The sequence below is a fragment of the Pongo abelii genome, chromosome 8 (assembly GCF_028885655.2).
Source record: "Pongo abelii isolate AG06213 chromosome 8, NHGRI_mPonAbe1-v2.0_pri, whole genome shotgun sequence".
Taxonomy (NCBI): domain Eukaryota; kingdom Metazoa; phylum Chordata; class Mammalia; order Primates; family Hominidae; genus Pongo; species Pongo abelii.
In genome coordinates, this window is record NC_071993.2 from 135261133 (window position 1) to 135280000 (window position 18868).

General features: G+C 47.8%; 2 long non-coding RNA genes across 3 annotated transcripts; one reads left to right on the plus strand and one right to left on the minus strand.

The window, feature by feature from the left end:
- Nucleotides 1-4249: 4249 nt before the first annotated feature.
- LOC129048393 (uncharacterized) lies at nt 4250-11715 on the minus strand. Of its 2 annotated transcripts, none has more exons than XR_008510713.2 (5): nt 10103-11715; nt 9243-9571; nt 7574-7801; nt 6625-6795; nt 4250-4471 (listed from the first exon to the last, which is right to left on the minus strand). It is a non-coding gene; the product is annotated as an uncharacterized LOC129048393 (long non-coding RNA). The 2 variants fall into 2 exon arrangements; XR_008510712.2 differs by having other exon boundaries at nt 4266-4471; nt 9243-9898.
- Nucleotides 11716-11799: 84 nt separating this feature from the next.
- LOC129048394 (uncharacterized) lies at nt 11800-17251 on the plus strand. The gene is made up of 4 exons (XR_008510714.2): nt 11800-13386; nt 15697-15768; nt 16052-16175; nt 16761-17251. It is a non-coding gene; the product is annotated as an uncharacterized LOC129048394 (long non-coding RNA).
- The last annotated feature ends 1617 nt before the right edge of the window (nt 17252-18868 follow it).

Consider the following 18868-nt stretch of genomic DNA (forward strand, 5'->3'; position numbering starts at 1 on the left):
AACATTATATGGGGTGAAAGAAGTGTGGCAGATAAAAGAATATATTGTTTGATTCTATTTATGTGAATTTCCAAAACAGGCAAAAGTATTCTATGATAATGGAAACCAGATCAGCAGTTTCCTCTGGGCTGGGTTCATGGGGAGAGGGGAGGGAATTTTCAGAGGTGATAGAAATTTTCATATTTTGATTAATGTGTTGATCACACAGGTGGTTCACATTTGCCAAAACTCTCAGAACCATACACTTCAGATCTGTTCATTTTACTATGCATACATTTTTTACCTTAATTAAAGAAACTTTAAAAAACAACCAGATACAATTTATGGGGCTTATTGGGACCTGAATTGGAAAAATCAACTGTTAACTACACTTTTATGAAGCAGTTAGAGAAATTTGAACATTGAAATTTGATGGCATCCAGGAAATACTTTTTGGTGTGATGATTGTATTATTAGTGTGGCAATGGCATTGTTATATTAAAAAGAGTCTTTATCTGTTAGTGACACACCCTGGAATATTTATGGAGGAAGAGAGATGATTTCTCACATTTGCCCCAAAATAACCCCACAGGGGTGGGGTACAGTGTGGTTAAGTGTCCTGAGGGCGGGGGTTAATAGGTGACACCTAGCTATGAACATCAATCTCTGAAGCTAGGTGATGGGTACACGGGGTTTGTGTATTTTCTTTTTTTTTTTTTTTGAGATGGAGTCTCTCTCTGTGGTCTAGGCTGGGGTGCAGTGACGTGATCTCGGCTCACCGCAACCTCCGCCTCCTGGGTTCAAGGATTCTTCTGCCTCCGCCTCCCCAGTAGCTGGGATTGCAGGACCGTGCCACCACGCCCAGCTAATTTTTGTATTTTTAGTAGAGACGGGGTTTCACCATGTTGGCTGGTCTCGAACTTTCAACCTCGAGTAATCCGCCCGCCTCCGCCTTCCAAAGTGCTGGGATTACAGGCGTGAGCCACCACGCCCGGCCAGTTTGTGATTCTTTCTACTTCTGTATACGTTTAAAATTTTGCACCAGAACAAGGTTTTACAATTAAGTGTTTCAGCCATGAAGAACATTAGGAAGTCAGTCGTGGCGGGCACGGGGTTCTGTGACAGGGGTGGAGCTGGCAGGGAGAGGTGCCAGGCCCTGGTGGCCAGGGCGCGCCCTACGCCTGGGGACCCCGTCCTGGGGAGTTCCTGGGTCCCGACAGCTTCAAGGCCTCTGGCTCTGGGCGGCCTCAGCGTTGTAGTGTCACCTGCCGGCTTCCCGCACAGACAGGACGACCCCGCCTCCGGTGACAGCCCGACCCCTCTTAGAAAAGGAACTTCCCTTAACATTTAAAGTACATCAATTGCCAACATTTCAAACAGAAATCTAGCTTTCTGGCTTCTCTTGAAAGAGCAAAGGATCAGGTCACCCTCCCAGGCCCAGACTCCACCGTCAGCTGCCGCCGACGGAGCCCACAGAGGAGGCTCGGGCGCCCGCGCCCCCTCCGCAGCGGCCCCAGCCCGCGTCCCCGCAGCGCCCCTTCCGAAGCGCCCCTTCCGAAGCGCCCACGGCCCGCGTTCCTGCCCGCACCCCCAGCCCGCGCCCCCCGCCCGGGTCCCCGCAGTGCCCCCTCCGCAGCGACCCCTCAGCAGTGCCCCCAGCCCGCGCCCCTCGCGGCGCCCCCCGCGGCGGCCCCAGCCCGCCCCACCTGGAGCGCCCCCAGCCTGTGTCCCCGGCCCGCGCCACCAGCCCGCGCCCCGCAGCGCCCCCGCATGTCGGTCACAGGAGCGGAGCCCACGCGGCCCTGGAGCGCGGTGGCTGGGCCCGTAGCGCCACCTGTCGGTGGATCAGGGCCCCCGCGCCCTTGCGTCCCCGGAAGGTGGAGGGGAAGGGGGAGGGGACTCCACCCTGCACCCCCCACAGCGCGCTCCCGAGGCCGTTTCCCAAGGATGCGCGAGCCCGAGGCGATGGTGACGCGGCCCGCGCGGCGCGTTCCTGGCTGCTGCCTGGAGTCTGGGAATGGCGAATCCCACTCGCAGCGGGCACAGGCGAGGCGCAGCGGGACGGGATTGGTGGGAACGGAAACAGCGGTCACCTGGGAGCCCAGAACCAGCGAGTGCGCGGTGCAGTGTTCGCTTACCAAACGTTGTGGGACAAACGCCTTTCAACTATTTCTGGACGCCCGTGGGCCAGCGTTACCCTGTTGAGCCATTCCTTTCTATTAGCTTACTATTGTTAGTATTGTTATTATTTGGAAACTTTAGCCTACAACGATATATTTATTAATTTGGAAACTTAAGACATATCTGCCCAATCAGCCACTCTGTGTTTTAGGCATTCATCTCTGGTCCGTTTGATCTCAGGCTGCGTGCTGAAAAGGATGAACCGGGCAGCTGGAGTTGTCCAGGGGCACGGAGCCTGCGGGGCGCACGGAGGGGCCTCGAGCGCGTGGCCCTGCGCGTCCCGGGGGCGCCCGCTGTCCACAGCCGCCTTGGGAGCTCCGCCACCACCCCTGGGAGATGGAACAGCGGGTGTGGGGAGGAAGGAACCCGGTTTCGGTGAAGTTCTAGTTCCCGGCTGCTAGAAACGTTCTTCAGGTAAACTCTGGAGAGGATTGGCCTGGGAGAGGTCTGCAGGAGGCTGGAGTCTGTTTTCAGGAGCTTAATGGGTGGCGAGCCCGTATCTCAGGCACTCTGCTGAGCTTTGCAGGTTTCTCCTAGTCCTACTCAACCACCCTGTGCCCCAAGCTCTTCCCAAACAGGCCAGGACCAGGGTGAGGCTAGCAGGGAACCTGAGGTCCAGAATTTAAGGAAGGGCTCACTCTCAGGGCTGACTCTCCACCTGCACAACCCCAAGAGTGGGCGCCTCCTTAAATGTTGCACCCCAGGTGCCTGTCTCACCTGGTCCGGATCCCATCTTGCCAAGGAGGAATCCAGAGGTCAGAGAGGTGAGAATGCTTCCTTGGCCGGGCCAGGCAGATTGGATGCTTCAGAGCCGGGTTGTGAACCCGACGGCTTTGATTCTGGAGTCCTCACTCTGAACATCTAAGTCACCGGTTTCTTCTCTCCTCTCTAGGCGTCCCCAGACCCCAGGTGCTTGTTTCGTTTTAACGGTCACTCGCCCAAGTTTTGTTTTGCTTTGCTTTGTTTCATTTTGCAGATGTCTCAACTCTTGGCAGGTCTCTTGGCTACAAGGCGGTGGAGGCTCCAGGGCTGGCCTGCCTGGTGCCTGAGGTGCCTCCATGGCGTGAGCTGAGTCCCTGCCTGGACTGAGACTGATGGGTTGGGATCTGGAGCTGTATCCCTATGGCTGCCTTAGGGCCGAGCGTCCAGCCTGACAGGTGAAGCTTTCTGCAGCAGGCAAGTCCTCACTTAAAGCTCCCCTGCTGGCTGTACACACTAGCCTGCCCTCATGCCCTTCTCTCAGCACCCCACCGAGACCACACTTGCCTCTGGGCAGTTATCAAAGACTGAAGCTTTATTTCCCATTGCAGTTTAGCTAATAATGGTGGTATTCACAGCAGTGTCTCCTACTGTCATGAGCCTGGCCCGACGCTCCTTACACTTTGTCTTCTATCTTATGAACCTTCCTGACAATCATCTCCATTCACAGATGGGGATCCGAGCCTCCGAGAGGGAGGTGGTTTGGTCCATGCCACGTGACTAGTCTGCCAGTCTGCGGCAGAGCAGGGGACCTGAAGCTTTGTCTGTAATTCTATTGGCCAGACTTCCTCTCTGCGACATCTCTGTGTCTAAAGAGACACCTGTCTGTTGAGAGTGAAGGGGCTGCTGCTGCCTCTTTGCTTTAGATGGCTGAATGGGGCTTCACCAACGCCTTTTCAAGGGGTGTTGTTCAGTGGTTAGGGATGGTGTGGGAAGACATGAACTCATTGCTGGGACGCCCATGCTGTTGGCAGGGACACGCGTGACTAGGGGAGAAGCCAGAGGCTCCAGCCTGGGAAGTTTGCTGCGGCTGTTCATAGTGTGGGGTCCACAGGAACAGACTCAGTGAAATGGCGGCAGTGGAGAGCCTGCTGTGTCCTTTATGTGTTCTGGGCTCCTAGAAGCTTGGAACAGCTCACTTCGTGCTTGATGTTTAAAGTAACCTCATTATCAAAATTTTGGAAATATTCATTTTGAGACGTCAGCAATGTCCTTTTGTAATTGGGTACTTAGGAATAATGACCAAATTATTTCATGTGTTCTAAAAAGTGACACTATCTGATCGGACATTTGAAAGGACTCGTTAACCATCAATGACTCCTGTACAATTAGAAGTGTGAAGAATTGGGTTTATTTCTAAATTGTTACAAAAGTGACAAGCATTCAGGGTTTTTTTTTCATATTTTGCATAACATCCATAAAATCATCTTTGTGCATAGAAATGCATCTTCTCAAGTGAGCACTAGCTGTGAAGGCTGAGAAATTGGGCTTTGGGGAGACGTTTATGTTCCTTTTCCACCTTCTTATCATAGTGGTGCTAACCTTCTCTGAGCTATGAAAGAGCAATAGGAATAGTGACATTGGGGTTGATTTTGTGTATTGCATGAGATAAAATTCCTGTTATTGGTTGAATTGCATCCTCATACCCCAGAATTCCTATGTTGACTTCCTAACACCCAGTACCTCGGAATATGACTGTATTTGGAGATAGGTCTTTAAAGAGGTAGTTAAGGTAAAATGAGGTTATTAGGGTGGGCCCTAATCCAATCTGAGTGGTGTCCTGATAAGAAAAGATCAGGAGACAGGCAGATACAGAGAGAAGACCTGTGCAGACACAGGCAGAGAACGGCCATCTACAAGCCAAGGAGAGAGGCCTTAGAAGAAACCAGCCCTGCCAACACCCTGATCTAGGACTTCCAGCCTCTAAAACTGAGAGGAAATAAATTCCGGTTGTTTAAGCTCCCCCGCCCCGCCCCGTCTGTGGTGTTTTGTTATGACAGCCCCACCATACTAATGCAATGGCTAGCTGAGTCCTAGTACATATTAGGCCCTCAGGACATTCTAATGTCTTTTTCTTTTCTTGTCCTCCTTTAGGAGGCCCTAGACTTTATTAATTCATGATCTTCTTAAGATTGGGGATGGTGTCATGCTTACGTTGGTATTGGCTGTATCTAGCATGCACTGAAAGCTTGGGGCATGAGTGAGTGAATCCAGACACTATTTCTCCAGGTGTGTTCTGTGGCATAGAGTCTCAGAAGATGCTCCATTTGGCTGGGGACGGGGACTTATGCCTGTAATTCCAACATTTTGGGAGGCCGAGTCTGGAGGATCACATGATGCCAGGAGTTTGAGACCACCCTGGCCAACATGGTAAAACCCTGTCTCTACTAAAAATACAAAAATTAGCTGGCGTGTGCCTGTAATATCCCAGCTACTTAGGAGGCTGAGGCATGACAATCACTTGAACCTGGGAGGTGGAGATTGCAGTGAGCCAAGAGCACACCATTGCACTCCAGCCTGGGCAACAGAACGAGACTCTGTCTTCAAAAAAAAAAAAAGATGCTCCATTTGAAAAGAGGTCCATTTGAAAAGATGCTCCATTTGAAAAGAGATGACTTGGGAAACACTGTATAGCATATTTCCTGCCTGAAGACTTGCACACAGTGTCCATGAGCACTGTATATGAATCTCTAAGAGGCTCTGCAGTAAATAAATACATTGGTGAACCTAATGTTTCCAAGCCCAGTTGACCACGGGAGTGTTTTATAAAACCCGTCCCATGTGCTGGGGAATGATGTTCTTCAGACTAGTCTGGCCAAACTAGCCTCAAAGACTATTTATTACTTTCATCTGGACAGAAAGGGATCTGCAAAGCCGCAGAGGATGTCTTTGACTAGCACCGTGTTTTGAATAATAATAATAATTATTATTATTATTCTTTTTTTGAGATGGAGTCTCACTCTGTCACCCAGGCTGGAGTGCAATGGTGCAGTCTCGGCTCACTGCAACCTCTGCCTCCTGTGTTCAAGCGATTCTCCTGCCTCAGTCTCCTGAGTAGCTGGGATTACAGGCGTGTGCCACCATGCCCGGCTAATTTTTTTTTGTTTTTGTGTTTTTAGTAGAGATGGGGTTTCACCATGTTGGTCAGGCTGCTCTTGAACTCCTGACCTCGTGATCCACCTGCCTCGGCCTCCCAAAGTGCTGGGATTACAGGCGTGAGCCACTGCTCCCGGCCTCGAATAATTATTTTTAATTAGTCACAGTTTAGTGAAAAGACAATGCAGTGTACATGTCCTAGACATTCTTTGAAGGCCGTTTTAAATAGTTTTTTTTTTTTTAACTTTATCTGATTTACTTCTCATAATGGCCTGTGATTCCTTTCTTCCCTCAAATTCTGCATCTTAAGCCAGGTAGGTAAATGGAGGCTAATTGATACCTGCATGTACATTTAATATGCATGCCTGTTTTCATCCATTTTACCCGTTCTCCTACTTCAAAATCCTCTCCCGTCAATGTTATTCACAAAAGGCAAATGAAGGCAGTGTATTTGTCATAGCCAACTGCAAGAAACCCTCCAAATATATGTCAACAGTAGACAATGGAATGTCACTTGGTGAGAATGAATAAACTATGTAGAGACGTAACATTGAGGAAAAGGAGTCAGATACAAAGAACACATCCATGAGGCTCCTTGCAAGCGTTTACCTTGGGTGGAAGGTTTGCTGGGAAGGGCATGAGGCAGCAGGTGAAGTTCTGATCTTGGTTTGGGTGCCTGGCGCCAGAATGGATTCACTTTGTAGAAATTCACTGAGCTGAGTTTTTGTGATTTGGGCATGTTCCTGTTAAGTATATCATAGTCCAACAAAATGTTCCGAACTGCAAAAGAAAAAGGGCAAATGAAGCTTAGCTCAATTTTATTTATTTCTGGGAGGAGATAAAATTTCTTTTTAAGTTTTTTTTTTTTTGACAGGATTTTGCTGTGTTTCCCAGGCTGGAGTGCAGTGGCACAATCATGAGTCACTGTGGCCTCAACATCTTGGGCTCAATGGATCCTCCCACCTCAGCCTCCCAAGCAGCTGGGACTATGGGCGCACTCCGCCACACCCAGCTAATTTTTGTGTTTTTTGGAGACAAGTTTTCACCATGTTGCCTAGTCTGGTCTTGAACTCCTGGGTTCAAGCGATCTGCCCATCTGGGCCTCCCAAAAGTCTAGGATTATAGGCATGAGCCACTGTGCCTGGCCCTTAGTAAGTTTTTTTTTGATAATTATTTCAGCTTCAATGGTCACTTCTAAACTTCAGGAAAGTCTTTAACAGAAATTCCCAAGGAAGTAGCTCCTACAAGAGAGAAATGGGCTCCCTCTTCTCTTCTCTGTTCTCGGTTCGTTTGTCCTGACTCAGCCTATCCAGATGGTGGGCTTCTGCCTGGGGAGGCTCTGGAGAGGCTCTGGGAAGTGGCTCAAGACCAAGGGGAAGGAGAAAGGTCTGCTCTGGGCTCCTCAGCCCTGAAAGGCAGCCGCAGTGCCCTTACTGTAGTAGAAGCGATAAGCTCCGGAGATGCTTCGTCCCAAAGACTTCCTGGTCCATCGGGAACCAGCGGAGCGGCTTTGTTAGTAAACCAGCCTACATCCTTTTATTTTAGAGGGAATTCATACCTGTCTCCCAGTGAAGCTGTGTCCATGGAGGGAGAAATCTCTGGGCCTTTTGTTGGTAAAATGTTGTGGAGCTTACAGTTGGTGACCTTGGCTTGAGCTAAGCTGGATGGGGGGTGGAGGGGGTTCTCTATGTGCCTGAGGCTCTTTCACCGTTCCCTGCAGTCATCGTGGGCAGCCCAGAGGTGACCTGAGCAGAGCAGCCTCCTCAGCCGTTGCTCCACCTGGAAGCTGTCGGGAAAAAAAAAAAGAATATTGAGTGCAAATAAATGTGTGAGGCACCTCTAAACTCCATAGATCATCTCATTTTATCTTCAGAAAACCACAAACAGATACTTTCAAAAGAGGATATATTTGTGGCCAACAATCATATAAAAAAAGCTCAACATCACTGATCATTAGAGAAACGCAAATGAAAATCACAATGAGATACCATCTCACACCAGTCAGAATGAGTATTACTATAAAGTAAAAAAATAACAGATGCTGGCAAGGTTGTGGAGAAAAGGAACACTTATATGCTGTTGGTGTGGGAGTGTAAATGAGTTCAGCCATTGTGGAAGACGGTGTGGTGATTCCTCAAAGACCTAAAGACAGAAATACCATTCGACCCAGCAATCCCATTACTGGCTACATACCCAAAGGAATAGAAATCATTCTATGATAAATACACATGCACATGAATGTTCACTGCAGCACTATTCACCATTGCAAAGACATGGAATCAATCTAAATGCCCATCAATGACAGACTGGATAAGGAAAATGTGGTACATATATACCATGGAATACTATTTAGCCATAAAAAAGAATGAGATCATGTCCTTTACAGGGACATGGATGGAGCTGGAAGCCATTATCCTTAGCAAACTAATGCAGGAACAGAAAGCCAAATCCTGCATATTCTCACTTATAAGTGGGAGCTAAATGATGAGAACACACAGACACATAGGGGGAAAAACACACACTAGGGCCTTTCAGAGGGTGGAGGCAGAGGGTCGGGAGAAATAACTAATAGGTACTAGGCTTAATACCTGGGTGATGAAATAATCTGTACCTCAAACTCCCATGACACAAATTTCCCTATATAGCAAACCTGTGCTTGTACCCCTGAACTTAAAAGTTCTCCCCCACCAAAAAAAAAAAACTAAAAACTAAGGAACATTCCTTCCTAGAGGTCTATAATCAGTATCATAAATATCCCCTTGCTGGTGGTTACCCAACTAAGAGTTCATGGAACAACAGTTTAACTTTTGTTTTCTTTTAAAATCAAAGCTGTACATACAACTGATTTAAAAAACAAAATAGGTTTAGAAGGCTTGTTACAAATCACACACCTCCGCAACTCAGAGCAACCCTGTTCGGCCCACCTGCTGTTATTCCTTTCCCAAGAGGCAACTGCTTTGGATCCTTTTAGCTAACCAGCGGTGCAGCGACAGATTCTGCGTTGGTGCAGTCCTTCTTGCTGTCTCGTTGTTGAGCACCCTTCCCACTGGGGAGATGATAAAGCACACCGGGTTCCTCCCTGTCACCCCCCACAACCCCCACTCATGCCCTTCCTATCCATGCATGCTTCTCATGTACTTATATTGTGATTTTGACTACAACAGTGTACATTATTACAGCTATGTAAATGCTGTTTGAAGCTAAGCCATGTAGTAAATGATACTTACCATTTACTTGATCGAACATTTATTTTTTTTTTCCTGAAGACAATTTTCTTCAATTTTTTTTCCCGTTGCTCAGTTTTATCCATTCATCACAGAGTCATTTGTCTTGACCTTCAAGATATGTACTTGAGGAAGCCTCTCCCAGAGCTTCTGATGGGGCATCCGGCCTGCACCCTTTGCTTCCCAGACCCTGTGCCTCCTGGGGCCTGGCTTCTCCCAACCATTGCCCTGGGATTCTCTTCTCTTCCTGGTGCTTGACCCTAGAGGGCCTGCATTCCTGAGAAGTGTTCTTCTTTCTTGGTTTGCTATTGAGCACCCCCACTGGCCATCTCCTAAGAAGCAGTGCATGGGAAGGAGTTTAAAGAACATGCGTGTCTGGGCCGGGTGCACTGGCTCACGCCTGTAATCCCAGCACTTTGGGAGGCTGAGGCAGGCGGATCACCTGAGGTCGGGAGTTTGAGACCAACCTGGCCAATATGGCGAGACCCTGTCTCTACTAAAAATAAAATAAATTAGCCGGGCATGGTAGTGGGCGCCTGTGATCCCAGCTACTTAGGAGGCTGAGACAGGAGAATTGCTTGAGCCTAAGAGGTGGAGATTGCAGTGAGTCGAGATCACGCCATTGCACTCCAGCCTAGGCAACAAGAGTGAAACTCCGCCTAAAAACAAACAAACAAACAAACAAACAAACAAAAAACATGCTTGTCGGAAAATGCCATGATTCTACCTTACACCTGCTCTGTTCCTAGCTAGGAAATCATTTTCCTTTAGAATTTCGGAGGCTTCAGTCCCTTGTTTTTTGGCTCCTGGTTTTGTTGTCAAGAGGCCTGAAGCCAGCCTGATCCCTGATCCCTGATCCTTACCTGTGGCCTGTTTTTCGTTTGCCTTTGTCCTCTCTGGAAGTTGGAGGGGTCTTCTGCTTGTCCTGAGAGCTCTGAGTTTTCACCATAGTGTGCATTTCCATGGGCCTACTTTCATCAATTGCATTCAGGCTGCTTGTGAGGCCCTTTAAGCTAGAATTTCATGATCTGGGGTGTTTTCTAGGATGATTTTATGAGTTAATTTGCTCCTCTTGGTCTTCACTACTCTTTCTTTCTGGACACTCCTGTGATTTGGATATTTGACCTCCTGGGCTGAATCTTTCATTTGCTTGTCCTTTCTTTCCTATTATCAATTTCTTTTTCTTTTGGGTGTCTGGGAGATCGCCTTGATTTTTTTTTTTTTTTTGGTTCCAATCTTTTTGTTGATTTTTTAACCTCTGTTATAGTATTTTTAATTCTCAGGAATACTTTTTTGCTCTCTAAATATTCCTTTTGATAAATCTCTGTCCCTGTTGTATGGTTTTCGTATCTGCTTCTTTCACTTAGCGATATGCATCTAAGATTTCTTCATGTCTTCCTGTGGCTTGGTATCTCATTTCTTCTTATCACTGACTTATATTTCATTGTATGGATGTACCATGGTATTTATCTATTCACCTATTGAAGGACATCTTGGCTGCTTTCAAGTTTTGGCAATTATTAATAAAGCTGTTGTAAATTTTCACCTCTAGGTTTTTGTGTGGACATAAGTTTTTCACCTAATTTGAGGAAATACCAAGGATTGTGATTGCTGGGTTGTATGGGGAGACTATGTTTTTGTTTTACAAGAAACTGCCAAACTGTCTTCAAAGTGGCTGTACCATTTTGCATCCTCATCAGCCATGAATGAGAGTTCCTGTTGCTCCACATCCTCACTAGCATTTGGTGTTGTCGGTGTTTGGATTTTAGCCATCTAATAAGAGTGTATGCTGTCTCATTATCGTGTTAAGTCTCAGTTCTCTAATGACAGAAGATGTTAAGCAGCTTTTCGTATACTTATTTCTCACTTGTAAATCTTCTTTAGAGAAGTGTTTATTCAGGCCTTTTGCCCGTTTTTTAAATTGGGTTGTTATTCTCTTATTGTTGAGTTTCACGAGTTCTTTGTATATTTTGGATACCAGTTCCTTATCAGATATGGGTTTTGCAAGTATTTCCTCCATGTCTGTGGCTTGTCTTCTCATTCACTTGTTAGTGTCTTTTGCAGAGCAGAAGTTCTTTAATTTTAATAAAGTCCAGCTTAATAATTTTTTCTTTCATGTGTCTCATTTTCACACCCAGCCTTTTGTTTTGTTTTATGTTGTTTTGCTTTTAGCCTGAAAATGTGCATCCTTCACAGTTGTACCTGTTCAGAAATGCTCCTGCCCCATCCTTAGGCCAATGGTTGCTAATACCTGCTCTTAGATTTATGAGCTGCATGACTTTTCGCAAATTCTTAGTTCTTGGGCCTTAGTGTCTTCATGAAAAGCTGCTGCCCTTTCCATTTATTTCACCCTGAGTCTGTAATTTATGCTTTTAATTGATGTATGACCCTTTTCTTCCTAATTCGACCATAATGCTCTTCTCCTGGAACGTTACTCCCTCCCCATGCTCAGCCTGTCTTCCCACATCCTGGTGTGCTTATGTTTAACCTTTGGTGATTTCATCACAAAGCCTGCCTCTTGTGGGCACCACCCCTGGGACTTTGAACCATGAGCTGTGCTGCTCCAGCAACTCTTGCAGGCAAGGCTAGTAGTGGGTGAGGGGCAGGGGCTGTGCAGGAGAACAGTGAGAGGGAGGCCAATTGTGTACACCTAGCTGCTGGGAGGCAGGACAAGAGAGAGACACTTGGGTCAATGCCAAGGAGGCACAAGGGTGACAAGAAGCCAGACATCTGGAAGACAGAGCATTGAGCCAGGCAGAACCAAGAATAAATGTATTAGGAAGTCTCACTGGTAAGGTCAGAAATGTAGAATTCAGGTCTTTGTGGATGATGAATAGAAATAGTCCAGTGAACCTGAACCCAGTGAAACTGCAGGAGTGACTCTGCTTGGCTGGAGTTCAGTGGGGGCAAGGGATCAGCATCAGGGAGGGCAGCCTGATCGTGATGGGAGAGATGCGAGGCTGGTCATCAGCAGCTGCTCTACTAAGCCAACTTTTAACTGGCGGGTATTCGAAGAAGCATGAACCACAGCAAGCAGAAAGAGCTCTTCTGCTGTTGAGCTCCACGTTGATATTAAGGTCCACAGGGGCAGTTGCTCATCTGCAGGCTTTTAGTGACACAGGTGAGCTGAGACATTGGTTCTCCTGGCCCTTGTGATGGTCCATGGGGCCTAAAGGAGCAGGGCTCCCCGCAGACCTTTCTTTGGGGGCCAGAAGTGCCTATTTGCTGCACTGTGGCACACCAGCTTCATGGCCATCTATGTGTGCCATGGCATGGAAACAGTTGAGAAGCATCACGGTTAAGGTTTGAATAGTCTGTCCTTAACATGTTTTAGGAACGACATGGACAAGTTTTTTAAAGGCATATAAAGTATTTCCAGTGGGAGATGGAAGAATAAGCCTAACCTGTTGGAGTTAAAATCTTAGAGACAGCTGGAATGCAGAACTATGACAGTGTGCACCACTGACTGATGGCTTGGTGTTCTCCTGTGACATGTGGGCCACCACTCTCCAATCCTGCTCCTGTGACAGTCATCATCAGTAGGTAACAGCACCTTTTCCTGCTGAGATCACCCAGCCTGAACTTTCCTCTTGAAGCAGGGCCCCGGACAGCCAGTGCAGTCACCTGCAGGTGCCCCAGGAGGCACGCTCCTCACCACCCATCCTCTCTTGCTTCCTCAACTTGGCTGAGCACAGGAATCATTAAACGAACTCCAGATTCTTCAGTTCATTTCCTGAAGCTTCTGGTTCAGCAGCCTGGACACATTAGGAAACATTGATTCAAGGAAGGGGGGAATAAATGGAAGAAGAAAAACACAGGCCATAAGAAATTTATCTATATCTATCTACCTAATATCACGCATGAAATATTTTATATATGAACATTTTTACATTGAATACTTCAAGAATAAGGACAGGAAAAAAGTGACGAATGGGCAAATTAAATTTATAACTGTGGAGATATGCAAAATAATTGCAAGTGGACAGCACTTCATTTTAGGAGGTTGGAATTTAATTTGCTGTCAGGCTGGGGGACCTGAGACCACTAAACTTTTGGGGTTCTCTATACTCCGGGTCTTTATGACTCAGGAAAGAAGAGGCCATTATCTTCTTAGCTCCTTCATTTCCTGGCTGAGCCAGCTGGGCAGGTGCGTCAGCTTAAGGTTCCTCGTCTGTAAAAGAGGCTAATAGTGGGATGTACTTCATGGGCTCTTAAACAAGTTAATACATGTAAAGCATTTAGAATAGAGGTGCCCGTGTGGTGGACACCAATAAATAGTGTTACTATTGACATATTTGAATGTTCTTATAGCAGATCCGTTGTCTCTGTGCAGATCAAATTTTCCTAGTTATTGAATAAATTATTCAATTGACCTTTAATGTAACGCCTATTTGTATAAGGTGCCGTGGACACATGGTTTCAGTCCTTAAGGAATTCAACATTTAGTTTGGGAGACAATAATTAGATTAAACAACAACAACAAAAAGCACCTGCACAGGCTTTACACAGTTCAGCAGTGGAGTGGGTAGCCTTTCTCCATGTTCTGGAAAGCTCTGTGGGGCATGGGTGGGGCTTGGAGAGGGGCAGGGTGTGGGAGAGCAGGGCAAAGGGGAAATGGAGGGTGGCCCAGGGGAGTGAGGGGGGACTGGAAATGGAGGGGACCAGAATCTGGGGAGTCTTGAAAGCTGGGTGAAGGGTATCAACCCTCTGTTAGTTTGCTGGGGCTGCCATATCAAAGTACCACAGGCTGGGTGGCTTAAATCACAGACATTTATTCTCTCTTAGTTCTGGAGGCCAGGAGTCCAAGATGAAGGTGTTGCAGGGTTGATTTCTTCTGAGGCTTCTCCTTGGCTCGTAGACAGCCGTTTTCTTGCTATGTCCTCATGGCCATTCCTCTGTGTGCACATGTCCCTGTGGTCATGTCACACCAGTCATGATTAAGTCATGATAATCACCTAGTGATCCCCCTTAAACTTAATTACCTCTTCAAAGATGCTGTCTCCAAATAGGGTCACAGTGTGAGGTCTTGGGGCTAAAGCTTCCACATATGAGTTTTGCCAGGACACAGTTCAGCCCCTAACAGACCCGATGTCTTTGGAGAGACCCCGGGACAGCTGGAGGTAGAACGAGTGGGGCAGCCCAAAGGAGGTAGGATAGCTGAGGGTGGAGGGTGGCTCGGGGCCCAGCCAGGAGCTGCGGGAGAGGTCACTGCCCTGTTGGGGATGCACAAAGCCCAGTGCTCCTTGAACTTGCAAAGGGAATATTGTGGGGAGAGGGATGCTGTAGAAGAGGTCAGGGCTGATGACGTTCAAGGAAACCCTTGAGCTCAGCCAAGGAGCTTGGGTCTAAAGAAGGGGCTCTGGAGATTTGGGGTGTGGTGGTGATAAGCTTTGGCTTTAAACTTTCCTATAAGTCATCTTCTTCATTCTTCCTGGGTCTCTTGTCTTGCTACCTGATCACCTCCTCTCCCTTTCCTTTGAAACCAGAAGCTGGCAGATGAGCATAGGGGTGCTTTTGGAAGCACGGCCATTCCTATCTGCTTGTCCCATGCCCCAGTCTGTGGCCCATCACAGGTCCTATTTTGGCCCCGGCTTTGGAGTTTAACACGTGGGAAGCAGACTCCACCAATCACTCCGGAGGGAGATGCCTGCTGGATTGTCATCTGTTATGGAAATGACATTCCATTTCAGAAGCTGCCTCCCTCTTGTTCATGAAAGTTTACATTTCTCTGGCTGGGCAGCCCAGCCCTCACTTGCTCCTAGTTGCTCAGGTGATGGGTAATAGCGAAGCAGGTGATGATAGAGGAGGCTGTCACGCGCGCAGTTTCCTATCAGAGCGCCATGGAGGGTTTGTGGCACAGAAGGGAGCAGGAGCGTACTCTCCTGGAGTTAAAACCCCTCTGTTTTGCAACAGGAAACCTCTTATAACCTGAAGGCAGCATTAATTCTAGACTGGGAGTGATCAGGTGAGAGGCAGTTGCAGCTAAAATGACTGTTCTGGAATTGTCTTTGTCATCATGACACTCCTACCAGGCGATTTCCTTTGTAAACACAGAGGGCGATTTCATACATTGCTCTTAGGCAACTGGTGGGGGGCTGTTTAGTTGTGCATTTTTACAGCAGCTAAATCAAGGCCAGGGCTTTTCAGAGCTCAGCAACCCATCACTATTAAAACCAAAAGTTATTAGTTTCAATGCCAAACAGTAAATCAATGTGAATGCTCCGTTGGCTTCATAAAGGAAGATCTCTGTTTCCGGGGTCCTGAAGAAGCTCAGTTGACCTGGGCCATACAGAGCAGCCTGCAGGGCGGGGCCTTGGGGGGGATGCACATGGGTTTGACAGGAGACCTTCTGCCAGGATTTGCCACTTGTTGCATCTACAGGTTTTCAAAGGAGTCAGGTCGAGTGGGCTTCTTTGACTGGACCGACTGTGCTTAGAAACATTGCTCTCCTTTTCAGTTTTCTCCTAAAATGAATCGTCTGCAAATTCATGGAAAGCTGAAATACAAACATGACTCGAGACTAGAACAAGTGAGTTAAAACCACTCCTGCAAGCCCCACTTCCTTCTTAATCTTTCTCAAACCCCCTTCCTCATTCTCGCTTTCCTTTTCTCCTTCCTATTCCTCTTTACTCTTATGCAGTCACTGATTTTTGCTGATTGCCCCGTCTTAGGATTTGCACAGCTGGCCTTGCTGGCTTTAAGCAGCGGCAGGTGCACAGTAGGTCCACAAATGCTGCTTTTTAAAGAGATGAGCAAGACATTCGTCCCCGCATTTCCAGCTGACTGTTGGGTGCTCCCATTGTGTGTTCTAGAATTCTTCCAAACCAGTTGTATGGGAAGAGAGAGCCTTGGACCCATGTGGTATTGGACCCCTGTGACGTTGGACCCGTGGGGCATTACACTTATGTGGCATTGGACCCCTGTGGCATTAGGCAGGTATTGTCCTCTCCGGGCCTCCATTTCCTGCCTTTAAATCTTATTGTGGTTTTCAACCTTTTTCTTTATCTACAAGCCCTTTATTGAAATGAATAAAAACTGGGTGTGTTTTGAGTGGGATGGGGATGCCTAATTTCATGGTTGAGATCCCTGGGGATTCCAGTACTGGCAAAAGCCAGTCATCTAGGTGATTCCCAGGATCCTTTGCAGTTATGCCTTCATGGGTCCTATGGGTTTGTGTCTACCTAATTCGTCAACTTCAGCCTCAGGTCAGTTGCTTCCTGGACTTCCCTGTGTCCAGTTGAGATGCCAGTTCTCCCCCAGGCAGCATCCCTTCCAGGCCCAGCAGTCTATGATTCTACAAGACCACCTTTACGCAGGAGGGTCTCTATGGGAGGGGCTCACCGCTGTCCTCTGGACTCACTGCCACGTCTCACCTTTTCCCCACTCCTGGTCTTCCATGCACCGGCCCTCCCTTCTCAGCCCCACTGTCTCCCTAGCAGCTCTTGCCCCCCATCGTCGCCAGTCTGGACCATTCTATAGCCTCCTTACAACTTCCTGCCCCCCTCCCTTCTCTCCTCACAGGCCTTGTTGTCTTTCCATGAAGCCTTTTAGAACAGAATGTTTTTTGTGTTACTTTTCTCCTCACCTCCCCAACACATTTGAGAAAAAGTCCTCAGTTCTTGGCCCCGCACTGAGGGCTGAGCACACTCTGGTTACCACCGATCTCTCCGGCCTTGTCAACCATCCTTCCTCACCTGCAGCAGGCTGTTTTTTGGGATGCCTCCCAAACATTTCGGAGCAGAAAGTATAAGTATGGGCAGAAAAAGGAAGAAGAAGGAATGTACAAGGGTGAAGAACAGGCAGGAAGAGAAACGGAACTTGCAGCTTCTCACCCTCACGCTGGCTGCCCGGACTCTGGGGACCCTCCCAGGGTGCACTCTCCCTGCTGGAGGACGGACACCTCTGACCCCACCACCCACTCCTTCCACGAATGATAGAGCCCCAGAATTCAAGATTTCATAAAAAATAAAAGATAAAAAAGAGCTCAGAATAATGGTAGAATGATGGTATCTAAATGAGTTTACAGAGATTTAATTATAACTTATTACAATCTCAAAATATGTCTCAGCGTTTCTTGGTCTCTTCTTTCCTTTTTTGAGACAGAATCTCACTCTGTTGCCCAGGCTGGAGTGAGTGCAGTGGCATGATCTCAGCTCACTGCAACCTCCGCCTCCCAGATTCAAGCGCTTCTCCTGCCTCTGCCTCCCGAGTAGCTGGGACCACAAGCGTGCACCACCACGTCTGGCTAATGTTTGTATTTTTAGTAAAGACAGGCTTTCGCCATGTTGGCCAGGCTGGTCTCGAACTCCTGACCTCAGGTGACCTGCTCGCCTTGGCCTCCCAAAGTGCTGGGATTACAGACATGAGTCACCGTGCCCGGCCAAGTCTTTTTTCTATATAATAGAATATTAATGTAGAAGTGGATAAATGCACCTCTTCAGCCAGCATGCTGGAATATTACTCATGAAGTGAATGGTGCCTTATTAGTGTTAACAGGACCTGTCCCATCTCGTAGGGAATGGGTGTTGCTTCGGGTACTACTGTCCGCCTTTTATTCCCACAGAGCCATGCTGAGACCACAGGACAAGAGCAACCCCTGCCCCTATATCTCAGCACCAGGTTATTAGTGATGCCCCTTAAGTTCCCAGCTCCACAGGCAGCACAAACCCAGCCGGCATTTTGGAGAGTTGTTGAACTGAGTTTTGCATGTAGAGTGGGCTGGGTGAGAGGGGCACCCACGAGGGCTTCCAGAGAAGCCAGCTGTGGGACTGTTTACCTGAGAATGAGGGTCTTTTCTAAAGGACGCCCCTTGGTTGGGGCAGCTTGTGGGGAGCTGGGCACTCAGGGTGAGTTGGACTCCAGATCCCCTGTCATTGGCAGCTGCTTAGCCTGTGTGGGCCTCAGTTTCTCCATCCCTAAAATGGGAATATCAGGGACTCTGTAGGTTGTTACAGCCTCAGTGGCCTGGATAATTTCTTAGCAAAGCGTCCTGCACTGCTATTCTTGGAGCTCTAGGGTTTTTTTAACTTTTGCTGAATCCGGCCCTTGGTTTGCCATTTACAAAGTCCCCCAAAGAGAGGGCAACATGTGGGTCCCCCTCATTTCAACCTCCTGGACTGGTCCCAATCTATCAGGGCATCTTGATGTGGTCTTGGGGCAGTTGGTTTGAGATCATCAGCTTGTTTAACAGAGGATCCAGGTTTCTTACAACTCAGTTTAGACACTACAGTGGAAATGGGCTTTGGAATGAGGCAGAGCAGGTTGGAGTCCTGGCTTTGCAACAGTCTATGTGGCTTTTTGCCAGGTTCTGAACCTCTCTGAGTCTTGATTTTCTCATCGGTGAAAGGGTAAAGCTTGCTTCTCCGGGAAGCTGTGAGAAGTAAATGAACTGACATATGGAAAACACACAAGCAAACCACAGGCACCCCACAAATGGGCCTTCCCTTTCTATCTTTCCTTAAACACAGCTCCCTCCCTTGGGTTTCTGGTCAGAATCTTCCCCTGGAGTACTCTTTGTGACACCTCAGATTCCTGGGTTCTGAGACTGGACATGAAGGGTCAGCCTTAGGCGGAGGAAATAGTGGTGCAAAAAAGTTCAGTGGAAAAGAACAGAAATGAAAGCAAACGAG